We start from the raw sequence: 19,880 nt of genomic DNA, 5'->3' as shown, positions 1-19,880 counted from the left end.
ATTTTTGCAAAAAGGGCGATTTATGCACGCAGTGGCTACGTTCCAAACTTGGTACGGAGAGACGTTCGAAGGGTTCAGATGGCAAAGGAAAGTCCGGTAATAATGTAATCCCACCTGAATCTGCTACCTTGCCGGTAACTCATAAAAGCCAAGGGAAATACTCAGAGCTAAGATTTGCTTTTTATTGTGGCAAGACTGGGCACCAGGTGAAGGATTGCTGGGCTCGGGAGAAGGAATCCAGAGACTTTACTTTTTTTTTAATTTTAGATGTAGGCCCGTGAGTCTCTTCTTAATTTTAGGGCCATTTAGTAAAGTAGGTGAGGCTATTTCTGCTCTTAGGAAAGTAAGGGGTTACGAGACTGTTGATTAATCTGTCCTTATTATAGGATCTGTTCTGTGGGAACTACATGCGTTCCTGTTAGAGGGCCATGTTTGTTGATGTGGTGTACGACGAGAAGTGACCGTATTACGGGATTCTGGTGCGTTACAGTCCATGATGTTGGATGGCTTGGTGCCGTGAGAAGAGTTTGGAGACAATGTCTTGCTAGATGGACTGTCGGGTCCCAAGGAAGCTCCACTAGTCGATGTGAGAGTAGAAATAGATTTCTTCACGGGCCATGACCTTGTAGGGATTGTAGATAAATCTCCTGTCTTAGACGTGGATTTTGTGTTAGGCAGCGACCTAGCGGGTGGGAAGATGAACCCAGTGCCGGTGTTGCCTACGGGCCCGTTGGAGTCCATGGAGGCAGTGCAGCTTGATGAAGAGGTACCAGAGATAGTCCACAGCCACGATGGTACCAGGTCCAGGACAGCTGGCACGGCAGGCCGTGTGCCTGAGGACATAGCCGTTGAAACGCAGGGAGTGAAGACTCTCCCTGAGAGTGAGACCTGAGGAGGTGGTGTTCAGTGTCATGTAATGGGGAAGATGAGGAGTGGCAGGCAGTTCACCAGGTGTTAGTGCCGCGTCCCTACAGGAGGGAGATTTTGAAGCTTGCGCATGACTCAAGCTTTGCCGGTCATTTTAGGGGTGAGGAAGACCCTGGACCGAGTGTGGCGGAATGTATATTGGCCTGGTGTCTGCCGTGATGTCGCCCAGTGTTGGGAAAGCCTATTCAGACGGTCTCAATTCAGAAATGTTGAGACGGGCAAGTTCCTATTCCCCCATTTGAAGGTCCGTTTGACCGAGTTATAGTTGACATTGTGGGCCCATTGCCAAGAACCTCCTCTGGCCACTGTTACACTCTTCTTGAGAGTGAGACCAGCGAGAGGAAGCTGTGTGATACCCTCTCCCCTGGTGTAGACTCCGTTGTGACGGAGGATTTGAGGACGTCTTCTGAGGATGAAATTAGTGAGGAGAAGCTGTGTGATACCTCCTGTGCTAGTTTCGAGTCCGTACAAGAGTCAGTGGGTGAGACTCAGGATTTGTCTCGCGCCCATTCAAGAGAAACTCAGGATCTGAAAAGTCTTTTGAGGATGAAATTAGTGAGGAGAAGCTGTGTAATACATCCTGTGCTGATTTCAAGTCCGTACGAGAGTCAGTGGGTGAGACTGAGGATTTGTCTCGAGCCCATTAAAGAGAAACTCATGAACTGAGGACGTCTTCTGAGGATGAAATTAGTGAGGAGAAGCTGTGTAATATCTCCTGTGCTGGTTTCGAGTCCGTACGAGAGTCAGTGGGTGAGACTGAGGATTTGTCTCGCGCCCATTCAAGAGAGACTCAGGATTTGAGGACGTCTTCTGAGGATGAAATTAGTAAGGAGTAGCTGTGTGATACCTCCTGTGCTGGTTTCGAGTCCGTACGAATCAGTGGGTAAGACTGAGGATTTGTCTCGAGCCCATTCAAGAGAGTCGGGAATGAAGGACGAGGTGGCCTGACAGACGGTCTCGATTTAGAGGTGTAGAGACAGGCGACGAGGTGTGGATTCTACTACAGCAGCCAGGTGAACCCTTGGCTGTCCGTTTTCAGGGTCACTACACCTTTATCTGGAGCGTGGGAGACTCAAATTATTTTGTGTCTACCCTCGGTAGGCGTAGATGTCGGATAAAAAGCCATGTCAACATGCTTAAACCATATCTCAGTAGAGACCTCCCCCTTTGAACCGACGGTGCTAGTCTGCGTCATCCTACGTCTAGCAGTGCTTGGGAATGCCGTGTGTGACGAAAGTTGACGACGTAGCTGCGAATGCCTCGGAGACCCGGGAAGACGGAGGCTCGAACATGAAGTGGGAAGCGAAACAACGTGTGCAGAGGTTCGCCTTGCTGTCAGTCGGTGAGGGTTGAAGCCATGATGTGAACGTAGGAGAAGCTTTAGCACCTGCCTGGGAAGTGACGGGTAACAAGGTGTGCCCTCCTGTCGACACACCCGGAATTTTGCCAGAGGTTTGTCAGTCCCCTCCTTCCACCGACCGTAAGGGTCCAAGTATTAGCCCGTAGATGAGTACTCGCCCCCGATCTCGGAGAGAACTGAGACGTTTTATGGGTATAGTTGGGTATTACAGAATGTTTATTAGTAACTTTTCTCGCAGTTGCAACCCCCTCTAATAAACCCCCTTGACAGATTTACTGACGAAAGATGTCAGATCTATGTAGAATGAGCAGTGTGAGAAGCCTCTCTCATCAGTTAGGAAACCTACTTTTGACTGTTATATTTTGCAGGCTCCAACCAGATAAGCTGTGAATGCCAGCGATGTAGACGCTGGTGAGGTCCTCATGCAGGAGGACAGAGAGAAAGTTGAGCCCAAACAGCTAGCCCCACCATGGAGAAGGAACCTTTCTCTGTTATTTGTATTATAACACTTTCTGTGTGTACTGACTGCCAACCCCTTTCAAAATGTTAAGTTACGGGATCGGAGTCAGAAATTAAATAGGTGGGACTTGTTTCTTCAAGAGTATAAATTAGATATTCACCATATTGATTGCGCATATAACGTGTTAGCTGATTGTTTATCCCGCTCTTAACGTGAGAAAATTCCTCTTCCAGGAATTTTCTCCTTTAAGGAGGCGGGTGTTACGAACATGGTGTGTGCCCACATGTTCGTATGTATGTGTGTGGTGTGTCTTTGTGTACGGTGTACCTTTGTGTACGGTGTTGCTGCTAACGGCTCGGACCTCACTTTCCTGACCGTGTTATTTGTCTTAGTAATTCTGTGTTGAAGCAGATGTTGACCAGTCCTCCAGCACCCGAACCCTTATCAACGGCGTCAGGTCAAGGCGTGGGGGCCAGCTGCGGGGTATGTCATCCCGTACGTTCGTTGCTGTCGTGGACAAAGGAACAAAGGAGTTTGAATTCACGCCATATGTGGGCCGGACCTTAGGCCTCCTTCAGCCGATCACGTCAAGATGAGGGCGTGACATTCAGTCCTTTGACCTATCAAGGGCAATTGTATCATTCTGACCTATCGTAGCCATAGTGGAGGATCAAGGTGTGGCAAGCTGTTCCTGCCTTGCTGGTCCTTCAGATAAAAGGCTCAGATGATCGTCTGGGAGTCGATTCCTTCAGCAGTCCCGAGCCCCGCAAGGTAATGTAGGCTTTCCCTGTCTCGAACCCCGTAGCCATCGCTGCCCTAGTTTGTAAGATGCTTACTGTGTCACGTCAGGTTTAGCTAAGTGTAACGATGATGTTTACTGTGTTACGTCAGGTTTAGCTAAGTTTAACGATGATGTTTACTGTGTTACGTCAGGTTTAGCTAAGTTTAACGATGATGTTTACTGTGTAACGTCAGGTCGAAGTGTAATGTTATTGAACAAATTGTCATAAAGGAAAGAGATCTCCTGGCTTGAAATCTTATCTTGAATGTTAACTCATGTTCAATGTTAAACTCATGTTCAGTGTTAACGTAAATGATTCATGCCTGATTTATGTGTTCACCTTGTACATTTGAATTCATTCAAGTAATTCTAACCTTGGTGTTTGTTTTAGTCCCATAACGTTAAGATGGCGTTATCCTGAGTTGTGTAACATAACAAATCTAACGTCCTTGCAAAGACAAGGATCAGTATAGTATTTGTAACATATATATGTTACTGGCGACCTTGCTCGAATAAGTATAGAGTTCGTTACAATGTATATATATATATATATATATATATATATATATATATATATATATATATATATATATATATATATATATATTTTTTTTTTTTTTTTTTTTTTTATACTTTGTCGCTGTCTCCCGCGTTTGCGAGGTAGCGGAAGGAAACAGACGAAAGAAATGGCCCAACCCCCCCCATACACATGTACATACACACGTCCACACACACAAATATACATACCTACACAGCTTTCCATGGTTTACCCCGGACGCTTCACGTGCCTTGATTCAATCCACTGACAGCACGTCAACCCCTGTATACCACATCGCTCCAATTCACTCTATTCCTTGCCCTCCTTTCACCCTCCTGCATGTTCAGGCCCCGATCACACAAAATCTTTTTCACTCCATCTTTCCACCTCCAATTTGGTCTCCCTCTTCTCCTCGTTCCCTCCACCTCCGACACATATATCCTCTTGGTCAATCTTTCCTCACTCATTCTCTCCATGTGCCCAAACCATTTTAAAACACCCTCTTCTGCTCTCTCAACCACGCTCTTTTTATTTCCACACATCTCTCTTACCCTTACGTTACTTACTCGATCAAACCACCTCACACCACACATTGTCCTCAAACATCTCATTTCCAGCACATCCATCCTCCTGCGCACAACTCTATCCATAGCCCACGCCTCGCAACCATACAACATTGTTGGAACTACTATTCCTTCAAACATACCCATTTTTGCTTTCCGGGATAATGTTCTCGACTTCCACACATTTTTCAAGGCTCCCAAAATTTTCGCCCCCTCCCCCACCCTATGATCCACTTCCGCTTCCATGGTTCCATCCGCTGACAGATCCACTCCCAGATATCTAAAACACTTCACTTCCTCCAGTTTTTCACCATTCAAACTCACCTCCCAATTGACTTGACCCTCAACCCTACTGTACCTAATAACCTTGCTCTTATTCACATTTACTCTTAACTTTCTTCTTCCACACACTTTACCAAACTCCGTCACCAGCTTCTGCAGTTTCTCACATGAATCCGCCACCAGCGCTGTATCATCAGCGAACAACAACTGACTCACTTCCCAAGCTCTCTCATCCCCAACAGACTTCATACTTGCCCCTCTTTCCAAGACTCTTGCATTTACCTCCCTAACAACCCCATCCATAAACAAATTAAACAACCATGGCGACATCACACACCCCTGCCGCAAACCTACATTCACTGAGAACCAATCACTTTCCTCTCTTCCTACACGTACACATGCCTTACATCCTCGATAAAAACTTTTCACTGCTTCTAACAACTTGCCTCCCACACCATATATTCTTAATACCTTCCACAGAGCATCTCTATCAACTCTATCATATGCCTTCTCCAGATCCATAAATGCTACATACAAATCCATTTGCTTTTCTAAGTATTTCTCACATACATTCTTCAAAGCAAACACCTGATCCACACATCCTCTACCACTTCTGAAACCACACTGCTCTTCCCCAATCTGATGCTCTGTACATGCCTTCACCCTTTCAATCAATACCCTCCCATATAATTTACCAGGAATACTCAACAAACTTATACCTCTGTAATTTGAGCACTCACTCTTATCCCCTTTGCCTTTGTACAATGGCACTATGCACGCATTCCGCCAATCCTCAGGCACCTCACCATGAGTCATACATACATTAAATAACCTTACCAACCAGTCAACAATATAGTCACCCCCTTTTTTAATAAACTCCACTGCAATACCATCCAAACCTGCTGCCTTGCCGGCTTTCATCTTCCGCAAAGCTTTTACTACCTCTTCTCTGTTTACCAAATCATTTTCCCTAACCCTCTCACTTTGCACACCACCTCGACCCAAACACCCTATATCTGCTACTCTGTCATCAGACACATTCAACAAACCTTCAAAATACTCATTCCATCTCCTTCTCACATCACCACTACTTGTTATCACCTCCCCATTTACGCCCTTCACTGAAGTTCCCATTTGCTCCCTTGTCTTACGCACCCTATTTACCTCCTTCCAGAACATCTTTTTATTCTCCCTAAAATTTACTGATAGTCTCTCACCCCAACTCTCATTTGCCCTTTTTTTCACCTCTTGCACCTTTCTCTTGACCTCCTGTCTCTTTCTTTTATACTTCTCCCACTCAATTGCATTTTTTCCCTGCAAAAATCGTCCAAATGCCTCTCTCTTCTCTTTCACTAATACTCTTACTTCTTCATCCCACCACTCACTACCCTTTCTAAACAGCCCACCTCCCACTCTTCTCATGCCAAAAGCATCTTTTGCGCAATCCATCACTGATTCCCTAAATACATCCCATTCCTCCCCCACTCCCCTTACTTCCATTGTTCTCACCTTTTTCCATTCTGTACACAGTCTCTCCTGATACTTCTTCACACAGGTCTCCTTCCCAAGCTCACTTACTCTCACCACCTTCTTCACCCCAACATTCACTCTTCTTTTCTGAAAACCCATACTAATCTTCACCTTAGCCTCCACAAGATAATGATCAGACATCCCTCCAGTTGCACCTCTCAGCACATTGACATCCAAAAGTCTCTCTTTCGCACGCCTGCCAATTAACACGTAATCCAATAACGCTCTCTGGCCATCTCTCCTACTTACATAAGTATACTTATGTATATCTCGCTTTTTAAACCAGGTATTCCCAATCATCAGTCCTTTTTCAGCACATAAATCTACAAGCTCTTCACCATTTCCATTTACAACACTGAACACCCCATGCATACCAATTATTCCCTCAACTGCCGCATTACTCACCTTTGCATTCAAATCACCCATCACTATAACCCGGTCTCGTGCATCAAAACCGCTAACACACTCATTTAGCTGCTCCCAAAACACTTGCCTCTCATGATCTTTCTTCTCATGCCCAGGTGCATATGCACCAATAATCACCCACCTCTCTCCATCAACTTTCAATTTTACCCATATTAATCGAGAATTTACTTTCTTACATTCTATCACATACTCCCACAACTCCTGTTTCAGGAGTATTGCTACTCCTTCCCTTGCTCTTGTCCTCTCACTAACCCCTGACTTCACTCCCCAGACATTTCCAAACCACTCTTCCCCTTTACCCTTGAGCTTTGTTTCACTCAGAGCCAAAACATCCAGGTTCCTTTCCTCAAACATACTACCTATCTCTCCTTTTTTCATATATATATATATATATATATATATATATATATATATATGTATAAGGTTTATAGGAAATGGGACTCAGTGTTAGTGGAGATGGTAGGTGTCTTAAACGTACAAAGAAAAGCCTGTTAAAGAATCTTTTTTTCCAGTGAGAAGGTCTTCAAGAGAGAAAGATAGACACAAATGAAGAGTATTTTCTTAAGATTTGTAAATATCCTTTCCCATAAATATGTTTTTTTTACGCATGTCTCTGTAGGAACGGAATTTTTCCTATGTCCATACCTTTGTATATATATATATATATATATATATATATATATATATGTATGTATCATTTATGGATCTGGAGAAGGCATATGATAGAGTTGATAGAGATGCTCTGTGGAAGGTATTAAGAATATATGGTGTGGGAGGCAAGTTGTTAGAAGCAGTGAAAAGTTTTTATCGAGGATGTAAGGCATGTGTACGTGTAGGAAGAGAGGAAAGTGATTGGTTCTCAGTGAATGTAGGTTTGCGGCAGGGGTGTGTGATGTCTCCATGGTTGTTTAATTTGTTTATGGATGGGGTTGTTAGGGAGGTAAATGCAAGAGTTTTGGAAAGAGGGGCAAGTATGAAGTCTGTTGGGGATGAGAGAGCTTGGGAAGTGAGTCAGTTGTTGTTCGCTGATGATACAGCGCTGGTGGCGGATTCATGTGAGAAACTGCAGAAGCTGGTGACGGAGTTTGGTAAAGTGTGTGGAAGAAGAAAGTTAAGAGTAAATGTCAATAAGAGCAAGGTTATTAGGTACAGTAGGGTTGAGGGTCAAGTCAATTGGGAGGTGAGTTTGAATGGTGAGAGGCTGGAGGAAGTGAAGTGTTTTAGATATCTGGGAGTGGATCTGTCAGCGGATGGAACCATGGAAGCGGAAGTGGATCATAGGGTGGGGGAGGGGGCGAAAATTTTGGGAGCCTTGAAAAATGTGTGGAAGTCGAGAACATTATCCCGGAAAGCAAAAATGGGTATGTTTGAAGGAATAGTGGTTCCAACAATGTTGTATGGTTGCGAGGCGTGGGCTATGGATAGAGTTGTGCGCAGGAGGATGGATGTGCTGGAAATGAGATGTTTGAGGACAATGTGTGGTGTGAGGTGGTTTGATCGAGTAAGTAACGTAAGGGTAAGAGAGATGTGTGGAAATAAAAAGAGCGTGGTTGAGAGAGCAGAAGAGGGTGTTTTGAAATGGTTTGGGCACATGGAGAGAATGAGTGAGGAAAGATTGACCAAGAGGATATATGTGTCGGAGGTGGAGGGAACGAGGAGAAGAGGGAGACCAAATTGGAGGTGGAAAGATGGAGTGAAAAGGATTTTGTGTGATCGGGGCCTGAACATGCAGGAGGGTGAAAGGAGGGCAAGGAATAGAGTGAATTGGAGCGATGTGGTATACAGGGGTTGACGTGCTGTCAGTGGATGAATCAAGGCATGTGAAGCGTCTGGGGTAAACCATGGAAAGCTGTGTAGGTATGTATATTTGCGTGTGTGGACGTGTGTATGTACATGTGTATGGGGGGGGTTGGGCCATTTCTTTCGTCTGTTTCCTTGCGCTACCTCGCAAACGCGGGAGACAGCGACAAAGTATAAAAAAAAAAAAAAAAAAATATATATATATATATATATATATATATATATATATATATATATATATATATATATATATATATATATATATATATATATATATATATATATGTGCATATATAGAAACAAAGCGCATATGAATGCGCGCCTTCATAGAACATACAAACCTCCAACAGCCAGGATCGAACTCGGGACCCCTATGCAATATTCGGGAGCGCGACCGCTAGGTAGTGATCATAGCCGAGTGGTAGCGCTACCGCCTGTTGCACAGGGCTCACGGGTTCGATCCTAGCTGTTGGAAGTTTGTATGATATGTATATATATATATATATATGTATATATATAAATATATATATATATATATATATATATAAAGTTACAAGTAATGGGAGTGTGTGTTTATGAAGATGGTGGGTGGTTGGGTGTCTTCAGCGTAGAAAGGAAGGAAGGAAGGCCCATTAAAGCCTCATCATTTTCCAGAGAGAAGGCTTTCAAGAGAGAGATAGGGAGAAATGAACAGTATTTTCTTGAGATTTGTACATATATCTTTCGATAAATATGTGGTTTTACGTGTGTCTCCGTAGAGATGGAGTTTTTTCATTTTATGTGTATATTTCTCTACCTCTCTCTCTCTCTCTCTCTCTCTCTCTCTCTCTCTCTCTCTCTCTCTCTCTCTCTCTCTCTCTCTCTCTCTCTCTCTCTCTCTCTCTCTCTCTCTCTCTCTCTCTTTCTCTCTCTCTTTATATGTATATATATATATATATATTATCGCTGGGGATAGGGGAGAAAGAATACTTCCCACGTATTCCCTGCGTGTCGTAGAAGGCGACTAAAGGGGAAGGGAGCGGGGGGCTGGAAATCCTCCCCTCTCGTTTTTTTTTAAATTTTCCAAAGGAAGGAACAGAGAAGGGGGCCAGGTGAGGATATTCCCTCAAAGGCCTAGTCCTCTGTTCTTAACGCTACCTTGGTAACGCGGGAAATGGCGAATAGTATGAAAGAAAAGGAAGATATATATAAAGTATCAATAAAGTGTGCGGTGTGGCGACGAGAATGAATAAAGGCAGTAAGTATGAAGTATGTACATGTGTATATATGTATATGTATGTGTATATATGAATATGTATAGGTTGAAATGCATAAGTATGTATATGGGCGTTTCTGCACGTGTATGTGTATACATGTGTATGTGGGAGGGTTGGCCCATTCTTTCGTGTGATTCCTTTCGCTGCCTCGTTAACGCGGGATACAACGAGAAATTATAAGTAAATAAAGTATACAAGTAATGGGAGTGTGTGTTTGTGGTAGTAGTGGGTGGGTGTGTTAAGCGTGGAAAGGAAGGCCCGTTAAAGTCCTTTTATGTAGACTGGAGGTTTGAAAACGGGGTTTGACGGGCCTCGGTACCTCTATATATATATGGTGGAATACGTGCTTGCCATTGGTTGACAATGATCTACCAATGAGAGGGATGCATTTGATAGAGTTTGTAAGGGTTTGTAATTCCTATGTATTGTTTGGGTTAAGTATCAGTAATTAGGTAATGTCGTCTTCGGTGGTGCGGGAGCGCGTTTTATGCACTAGCAGACACAAACTCCCTCCCTATTGGCTGAAGAAAAGCTGTAAGCTCCGCCCACCCTTCCTCACTTGATCCAGCTGAAGGTTGAAAGGCAATTTTATACAATTATCTCTATGTATATATGGAAAAAAAGTAAAATATAATGGTGTCATAAGATAGAGCTTGCTGTGTTGTCTATGTTCCATAAGATACATACAAAGAAAAATGCACATTTCACAAAAGCACACGATGATAGGCACAGAAGGTACAACTGCTACTTTTACGTCCATCTGACCCGGTATATATAAGAATGTTCCTACGTATACATCATCTTTTCTAGCCATTCGAGAAGGTTCTTGCTGCTCCTGTCTCGACCATGTGTTAACCACGTGGTTGATGGAGGATTAACTGCCAGATCCCACGAAGAGAGAAGAAAGAAGAGAGAAGACAGAAGAGAGAAGAAAGAAGACAGAAGAGAGAAGACCTAAGAAAGAAGTGGATTGTAACGTTGCCTCCCGCGTTGGTCCTTCCCGCGGGAGACCGTTACGGTGACGACGCCGGCAGGCTGTTCCCTCACCACCCTCGCTGCTCCCCACACCCCCACATTGCCTCCAGTCCATCTTCACATCCCTTTTTTATTTCTTATCTTTTATCATCCATCATCCATCTCTCGACCGTTTGGCTTGAGCAATCTCTACCCCAGCTTCCCCACCCCATTCTGGAAAACTCATTTTCCTGAGGAGTGGAGGCTGGAGTGGACCTGTTCTCACCTGACGGGGTGGAGACCCTCACACTATCTCTTACCTCTCCCCTACCTTGGACCGTCGAGCCTCCCTCACTCACGTTTTCTCGCACTAGGACACTGATGCCACCAACATGCCGCCCGACATACGTCTAAAATCCCTCAAAACTGATTGTCGCCCTCCTTCCACGTTCGAACTCCTGTCCATCGTCTTTAAGACCACTGAGATCCGTCCTACTAGGGTCATTCAATTCCCTTCGAACAAATACCAGTTTAAGATTTGCTTGGGCATAGATAGTCATTTAGACAGAATCCTATCTAAGCCTCTCCTTGATGAACTAGCTAACAAAAAACCACCAAATCATTCAGGACCGCTGCCCCCTTCAAGCTAGATGTACTATTATTGCCTACAATGTTGATGAATCTATCATGTCCCTCAGCCCTTCGGTGATTGTTGAAGCCATCAATGGCGAAAACAATGACGTTAATGTCATCAACGTCTATAAACCGAATAACTCCAGATCAATAAAGATACAATGTTCAAACCCGACCGAGGCCGATCGCTTGCTCTCCCAGGGAGTTCTGTTCCCCTTGATCTCTGTGCCTGCAAAATCCATGAAGAAAGATGAATATCTCGACATACAACAATGTTTCAAATGTCTGAAATACCGACATGAGACTAAGAACTGTAAAGAATCCCACCAAACCTGTAGTCAATGCGCGGAAACTGGTCATGGTTTTCGTGAGTGCAAGGTTCAGGCAGCGAAGTGTGTCAACTGTAAAGGTAGACATGTTGCTGTATCTGGGCTGTGCCCACGTAAGAAGGAGCAACTCCGCACAGTGCGTCAGGCACAAAAATCCAACTCACCTCCTTCCACAAACCCTCACCTCTACGTAACAGTTGCTGCTGCTGCTCCTCCCCCTGCCACCCAAGCTTCTCCTATCCCAACTACTAATTCTTCAGACCTCCTCACCCTACAAGGTAGGATGCATGCGTGCTACCTAAAAGCGTTGTTCCTGAGCGGGGAAGATGAATCGGAATTCATCAGAATCTTCAAATTGCTTCCTGCTCAAAACAGCCTAACCAATGTACGAGCTCCACCTGAACTTCTTAGCTCCCCCGCCAACAACGATCCCTCCCCGACCCCTGTGTCGTCCGCCACCCTGTACCCTAACGAAAACGTATCCCATGAGACCCCCAGTAACAATTCCAACTCTCCCCCAACTACTCAACCTGTTACCCCCCACAACTTCCAATACCCCCTCCGCACCCTCTAACACAACTCCATCCACAACCCCCCCCAACCCAACACCAGCAATCCTACTGTCTCTCCAAATACCGATTCCTCTCCCACTCCCACCGTCCCAACTTCCACCACCACGACAGTTCCCCACGAACCTCCACTCACCAATCCCCCCCCTCCCCCTTCCCCCTCCCCCTTCCCCCTCCCCCTTCCCCCTCCCTCCGTCCTCCGCCTAACCCTCCCACAGGAGCCCCAGCACCTGACCTGCCGACACACCAGACAACCCACCAACGGTTAACCTTGACCTTCAAATTGTCGACAATCACCCTCTCCCCTCCCCTCTCCCCTCTCCTGACCCCTCACCAGATATATCCCGACCCAAGACTAGAAACATGATACAAGTGAAACTCTCAAACGATTAGTCAACGGCCTTCATCGACAACAGACACAGAAGGCCAATAAACTTCCATAAGTCGTAAAATGCTAAAAATCTAACAGTTTAACGTGCGCAGCTATCACAATGGCCGTCATCTGATTGCCACTCTCCTCGAAGGGAAGAGACCCGATGTTGTGATACTTAACATCACATGTATCACCAACGGATACAAAATTAGACATTACGGGTATACATCACAACAGTCTCCAGACAGTAGACACGAGGGAGTCGCCATTCTCATACGCAACACTATCGAACACGATTACCTCGCCATCTCATGGCAATTTGAATACTTTCTAGCAGTTAAGATAGATACAATATATTGCTTCATTATCTTCTGCACTACATACTCTCGACCCAACACTACCATTCCACTCCATGATCTCTACACAGTATTCAATTACACACATATCCCAGTCTACCTTCTAGCTGACCTCAACGCCCAACACAGAACCTTCCATCACAACAGAAACAATTCTCATGGTGATGACTTATTCGCTTTATACTCTTACAAACATTTTAACTTCCTCGGACCTTACTTCCTCACTATCTTCACTGGCCAAGGAGGAAAAGGCAGACCTGACCTTGTCTTCTCCAACAGAGCCAGTAATTATCTTCAGAATTTGCAATCTCCAGGACCACTGTGTGGTTCCGACCACATCCCTATCTTTCTTCATCTCTCGTCTAACCCTATCCTCGTCCCATCACCCTCACACTACTACTACAAAAGAGCAGACTGGGAGAGCTTCAAAGACACTCTCTCCAACTGCACTTACACCACAAACTACGAAAATCACCCAGTAACACTAATAGACACAGAAATAGAACATATAAATGAAACAATCATACAGGCAACTGACATTTCTATCCCCAGATCTTCATTTACTTCAAGATACTCCTTTTTCCCTTCTTCCAAAACAACAAGACTCATCTCGTGCTACCGTCGACGCTTTGAGCAAAACAGACATCGGTTGGGCCTAGTACAGTGGGACCTCACCTCTCTACGAAACCACACACTCAACAGCCCTCTAGAAGACCACAATAGACACTGAAAATCTCTTATCACCACAACAGAACAACACCGAATCAAATCTCAAGAGTTCTGGAACAGAACCCGAAAGCTACAAAGAATACCGAAATAGACTTTAATAGGCTAAATGACGAAAACACTGGGAAGGTATCTTTCACCCTCACCCCCTCACCCTCTGGCGTACGAAAACACTCAAATTGTCACACAACACATACAAAACAGACCCAGTCACTTCTACCCAGAACAGATCATACACCTCCAATCGTTTTCACACGACCACCTTCTCACAACTCCCATAAGATCGAGCGAGGTCAAATTCCTCCTCCTCAAATCGCCAAAGTAGCACCAGGTAATTCAGGCACTAGTTACCAGCTACTTACACATCTCCCTAACAACACTACTAGAGCCATCACCTTCCTCTTCAACGCGGCACTAGCCTCTGGCTATCTTACCGCGGCCTTCAAAACAGCAACAACCACAATGATACCTAGATCAACAAATCTAACAGACTCAATGAACTACAGACCCATCAGCCTACTTGAGTCCATTGGGAAGACATTTGAAAGAATCTTAAACGACAGACTTAGACAACACCTTACAAACAACAACCTACTCTCACACAATCAGTTTGGCTTTCATCAACATCGCTCCACACAAGATGAACTCAACATCATTACGAACTACATAAAAAACAACACGCGGACACACAAAATGACCGCACTCATCACATAAGATGTTGACAAAGCCTTTGACACCGTGTGGCACAATGGATTGAGGTATAAACTAAGCATCCTATTCCAACTCCCACGACCCACCATTAAGCTTCTCTCTAACTATCTTCGTAACAGAAAAACCCAAATCAAATACAGAAACACTTACTCAAACTACTTCTTCCTTAATGCCGGTGTACCTCAAGGATCCGTGCTGGCCCCCACTCTCTACACACTCTACTCAAATGATCTTCCCAATCCTATACACCTGGACTCCATCACTCTCCAATATGCAGAGGATGTTACACAGCTAATCAGAGCCAGAACCCTCACACACTTAATCAATAGAACCCAACAGGAAATTGACCACGTTTCGCTCTGGGAGTTAAAATGGAAGATTAAAACAAATCCTGCCAAATCCAACATATCCTACTTTAATGTACGTCAGAGATACAACATAACTAATGTCTACCTACACTCCCGTATACACCGACATTTACCCATTTCCATCTCAAACACCAACACTGTGCTGGGCCTAGATTATGATGTACACCTGAGAATAAACCGACATATACAATTTAGAGCGGCTATTGCGAGAGCGGAGCTCGCAAAATTGTATAGATTCAGAGAGGCGCAATTCAAAACCAAATTGCACCTCTACAAAGCATTAATACGACCTCTTATCACATACGCCCCTTCAGCTCTCGAACTCGGAGCCAAATCCAACATCCGTGCACTCCAAATCATTCAGAACAATTTTTAACATCAAATGGCACGAGTTCATTAGGAACACAGAACTTCACGAGAGAGCACGAATCCCTCCTCTAAACATCTATTGGAGGATATTGTTTGAAAGACAAGTAGAGCGATTTCAAATACATCATACTCACTGGATTGATTACTTCAACAATCTCCTGGGAATAGATCACCCAGGTAACATGTTTAATATACAACCTGGACAACATCCAGTGCCAATATATTAAAAAACTAAAAACCCATATAGATCTTGCTGCTAAGTCCGTGCGGGGAACGACTTGGTAAAATCTGTGTCCATCGGTCAGAGATACGATCCATCTCCTCCTATATCCCTTAAAAAAATAAAAATAAGAAAATTAAAACGAAAATAGATAAAAAAGATACAAAAAAAAATAAAATGAATTGATAAAGAAATGAATATCAAAAAAGATAACTAAAATAAAACTTTGCCCTCCACTCATCATCTCCGCCCTGCTTATCCTATTTTTCCTATGCAAGCTGGGTTAAGCCCTGGCTCTTTTCCTCCCTCTAAAGTTCACTTCCTCTAACAATTCTTGCTCTTTCCCCCCCTCTCTTTTCCCGCCCCTCCTTGGAAGGGACTTTTCTATCATCATCATCATCATCAGATGGGAGGCAGGTTTGGGACGAGACTCAGGCCGAAGAGGAGAGAAAATCTTGGGACGAGAGTCAAGCAGGAGAGGAGAGAGTGGCTTGGGACGAGAGTCAGGCAGGACAGGAGAGAGAGGCTTGGGACGAGAGTCAGGCAGGACAGGAGAGAGAGGCTTGGGACGAGAGTCAGGCAGGACAGGAGAGAGAGGCTTGGGACGAGAGTCAGGCAGGACAGGAGAGAGAGGCTTGGGACGAGAGTCAGGCTGGACAGGAGAGAGAGGCTTGGGACGAGAGTCAGGCGGGACAGGAGAGAGAGGCTTGGGACGAGAGTCAGGCAGGACAGGAGAGAGAGGCTTGGGACGAGAGTCAGGCAGGACAGGAGAGAGAGGCTTGGGACGAGAGTCAGGCAGGACAGGAGAGAGAGGCTTGGGACGAGAGTCAGGCTGGACAGGAGAGAGAGGCTTGGGACGAGAGTCAGGCAGGACAGGAGAGAGAGGCTTGGGACGAGAGTCAGGCTGGACAGGAGAGAGAGACTTGGGACGAGAGTCAGGCAGGACAGGAGAGAGAGGCTTGGGACGAGAGTCAGGCAGGAGAGGAGAGAGGGGCTTGGGACGAGAGTCAGGCAGGAGAGGAGAGGTACCACGTCAGTCTCTCGTTCCCTTACACAAGTCATGAAGTCCAGTCTCTCCTTTGCCACTCCAAACCTCCAGCCTGACCCAACAACACTGTGGTCTGCATGATGGAAGCACACATGAAATATTCACAAGAATTTCCTTCTCTACACTTGCCTCCAGAACTTTCTTTTATGTTTGTAGGTCCAGATGTTTACGCCAGGCCTTAGCACACACGCCATTGAGATCACCAGTCGGTCAAATGTATACTGTAAACACATAATGACAAAGGAAAACATACTTACGGTTACGTACATACATGCACGTATAACCTTAATGGTCAGGTCAAAGGTCAGGCCAACATAATACCTGAAGGTCGCGCCGTCGTGTTCAGCCACACAGATCTTTCAGAGCTTCATGCCTGAGTACGATACCACATTACCAGCTTCCAATATTATACTACCTTTCCCGCCACACCACACAACAGCCTCACCTTAATGTCATGCAACATCAACATTTATATTTGGTCTCTGACGACAACCCCGCCACCACCAGCAGACCCATGCAGGCCCCCATGTCACTTACGTCACTACAGTTTCCAGGCATTTTAGTGGCTGTTAATTACCACTCCTCTGACTCAGGCAGCTTTCTTACCTTCCTGTCTCACCCAGACGTTGTCTGCTGGCTCTCACTCCACAAACATAAAACCTCTCCTTCCCAGACATAACACATCACAACACCTTACTCCCACCACTTTGATATTTTTCTTCGTGACAATATATTTTTCTGCGGAGAGCGTTACGCGCTTGTCCTGCCCTTTGGCAAAATCTCGTTAGTTGAACTCATAAGATAGAGCTCTCTCTCTCTCTCTCTCTCTCTCTCTCTCTCTCTCTCTCTCTCTCTCTCTCTCTCTCTCTCTCTCTCTCTCTCTCTCTCTCCTCTCTCTCTCTCTCTCTCTCTCTCTCTCTCTCTCTCTCTCTCTCTCTCTCTCTCTCCCCAGCCAGCCACTATGAATGTAGATTGCGAGACTGAGCGAGAGCGATGAAGTTCTTGCCATATGACGGCGAGCCACTCTGCACCCCACCCTCCCACCCAATCACCCAGCACATATCAACTTGCCTCTTGGCTGAGAGAGAGAGAGAGAGAGAGAGAGAGAGAGAGAGAGAGAGAGAGAGAGAGAGAGAGAGAGAGAGAGAGAGAGAGAGAACCCTCCTATGAGTATTTACGATCACAACAAAATACTGATAACAAAGGCCCCGCTGGGAATCGAGCCCTGACCAAGTGTTTACGAGACAGATGTGCTAACCACGTCCCTTATCTTTCATCATCATTTCTTATGTTTACTATCAACAATGTCTTTTACTAACATAAATGATATGTATAGGTATTTGATTAATGTTTTCCAACGACGCGTTGTATAACTCTTCGTTAGTGAAGTTCATTTCGTGTAATGGATCATGCATTACAAAATGTGTCTATCCACACAAGTGTTACACGTCCCAGGTAAAGATATATTCTAGAGATAGTGTATATCTAACATATATATGTGTTTTATAAATATTTATAAAAAGTTTTCCTGAGGGACAATACCTAAGACTTTCGTATTAAAGTTGATCAGTTGTAGTAAGTGATCAAGCATTACAAAGGTGTGTCCATTGCCACAGGTGCTACTGATCCCGGGTCAAGGTATTTCACCATCTTTGTATCTTTAACCTTTCTAGTTATACATGTTTCATCCCTGATTCCATCCTCACAATCGATGTATGTGGTTTGTGTTGTCTTTATCCTTAACATATCATTAGTCAGTTGAAGTGGAGAACATGCTTCTGAGCCTAGCCACTCTGTCTTCCACATGCTATTCAAGAGGTGTTACCGGATTCCGCCTATAATTGTTTACGTCGAGCGTAAGAAGCTACCTTTAGATTGTTGAAATTCACATATCATTTCTTTATTTGTCATTTAACGAACGTTAGTTTATCAAACTGCTTTTTTGTGTCTTGTTGATATAGATAAAAGTTGTCTGAAAAATTATTTCAATTGATAAGGAATATCTTTAAAGAAAATGTAGACAATTTTTGTTACAGCGTTCATCACAAAAACATAAAGAAGTCTATTTTCCATTATATATTCAATGAATATTACTAAAGTTTAGAAGAATATAAACTCATAACTTGTTCGAGACCTTCTAAACCTTGTGCTGATAATACCTACATTACTTTTCTTTAGACAATATCGTTTTAATGCGTAAAACCCGGATAAAAAGCTTGTGATATAAAATTTGATGGTATCATGTTAATCTTTATATTAGATATGTTAATTCTACCGGTTTCACGTTACATATATTTCTGTACCCTGTGCTCCAGAAAAAGTTATGGGATTTTATTAATTATCGTATAAGATAATTCGTCAAAATAAAATATTTCGTAAATTTTCGATATGAATCCACAAGGAAAATACACTTTTGCCATCTGCATTCTATGGTAATCAGTGATAGGTTGTTAGAATAAGTAAATGTGTAATACATTACCAGGGTAGTAAATCCTTCGTCCATCACAATATACCGTAAGAGTGTCTAAGGCTCACCCTAGCTGGGGTTTACATTGTTGAACAACGTAATGCTTTTTGGTCGGTTTAGGTTTCTTAATTGTTGACTACAGGGACGAGTTTATAAGGAAGTGAGGAATTTGGGAAGGGTTTATTGATGGGTGGCGGGAGTGTGGTGGTGATGATGAAGGATCAGAGAAAATATATTATGTCGGAGGTCAATAGATCCTGGTGCTCGACCCAGAACCTTGACTAATCGTCTATAAGAAAGTGGTTGTTTATGTTTGGCCAAGTCCCAGCTTGGCAGGGGCTCTGGTCTTATGACACACTGTTATCAGGCTTTATTTGTCACGTTTTTTTTTCCTTGGACTGAACTGATAAGAACATTAAGAGTTAGAAATCTATCTAAACACACTTTGCCATCATATGAATTCTATGTTTTGAATTTGTAAATGATTCCTAAAATGTACATAAATCGATGTATCATTACACTTGACATATATTTCAAGACATTTATCTCTTCATTTTTGTCAATTTATCCAATAATGGCTTGTGTCAGTGTGTCTGTCCCTCAGTATAGCAAGTCAAGCATTACTCCACCGTACAACAACTACAACATGGCTTGTGTCAGTGTGTCTGTCCCTCAGTACAGCAAGTCAAGCATTACTCCACCGTACAACAACTACAAGGTCACAAATGAGGGGACAAATAACATATAGGTTGGTTCACGGAAAATGCCTAATGAGCTGAGGAAAAGGAAGGACATTACATACACTGGCTTTATCAGTGAATCATTTTGTGATGG

This window comes from Panulirus ornatus, chromosome 58, assembly GCF_036320965.1.
Source record: "Panulirus ornatus isolate Po-2019 chromosome 58, ASM3632096v1, whole genome shotgun sequence".
NCBI lineage: Eukaryota > Metazoa > Arthropoda > Malacostraca > Decapoda > Palinuridae > Panulirus > Panulirus ornatus.
This window is presented reverse-complemented; position numbering follows the sequence as displayed.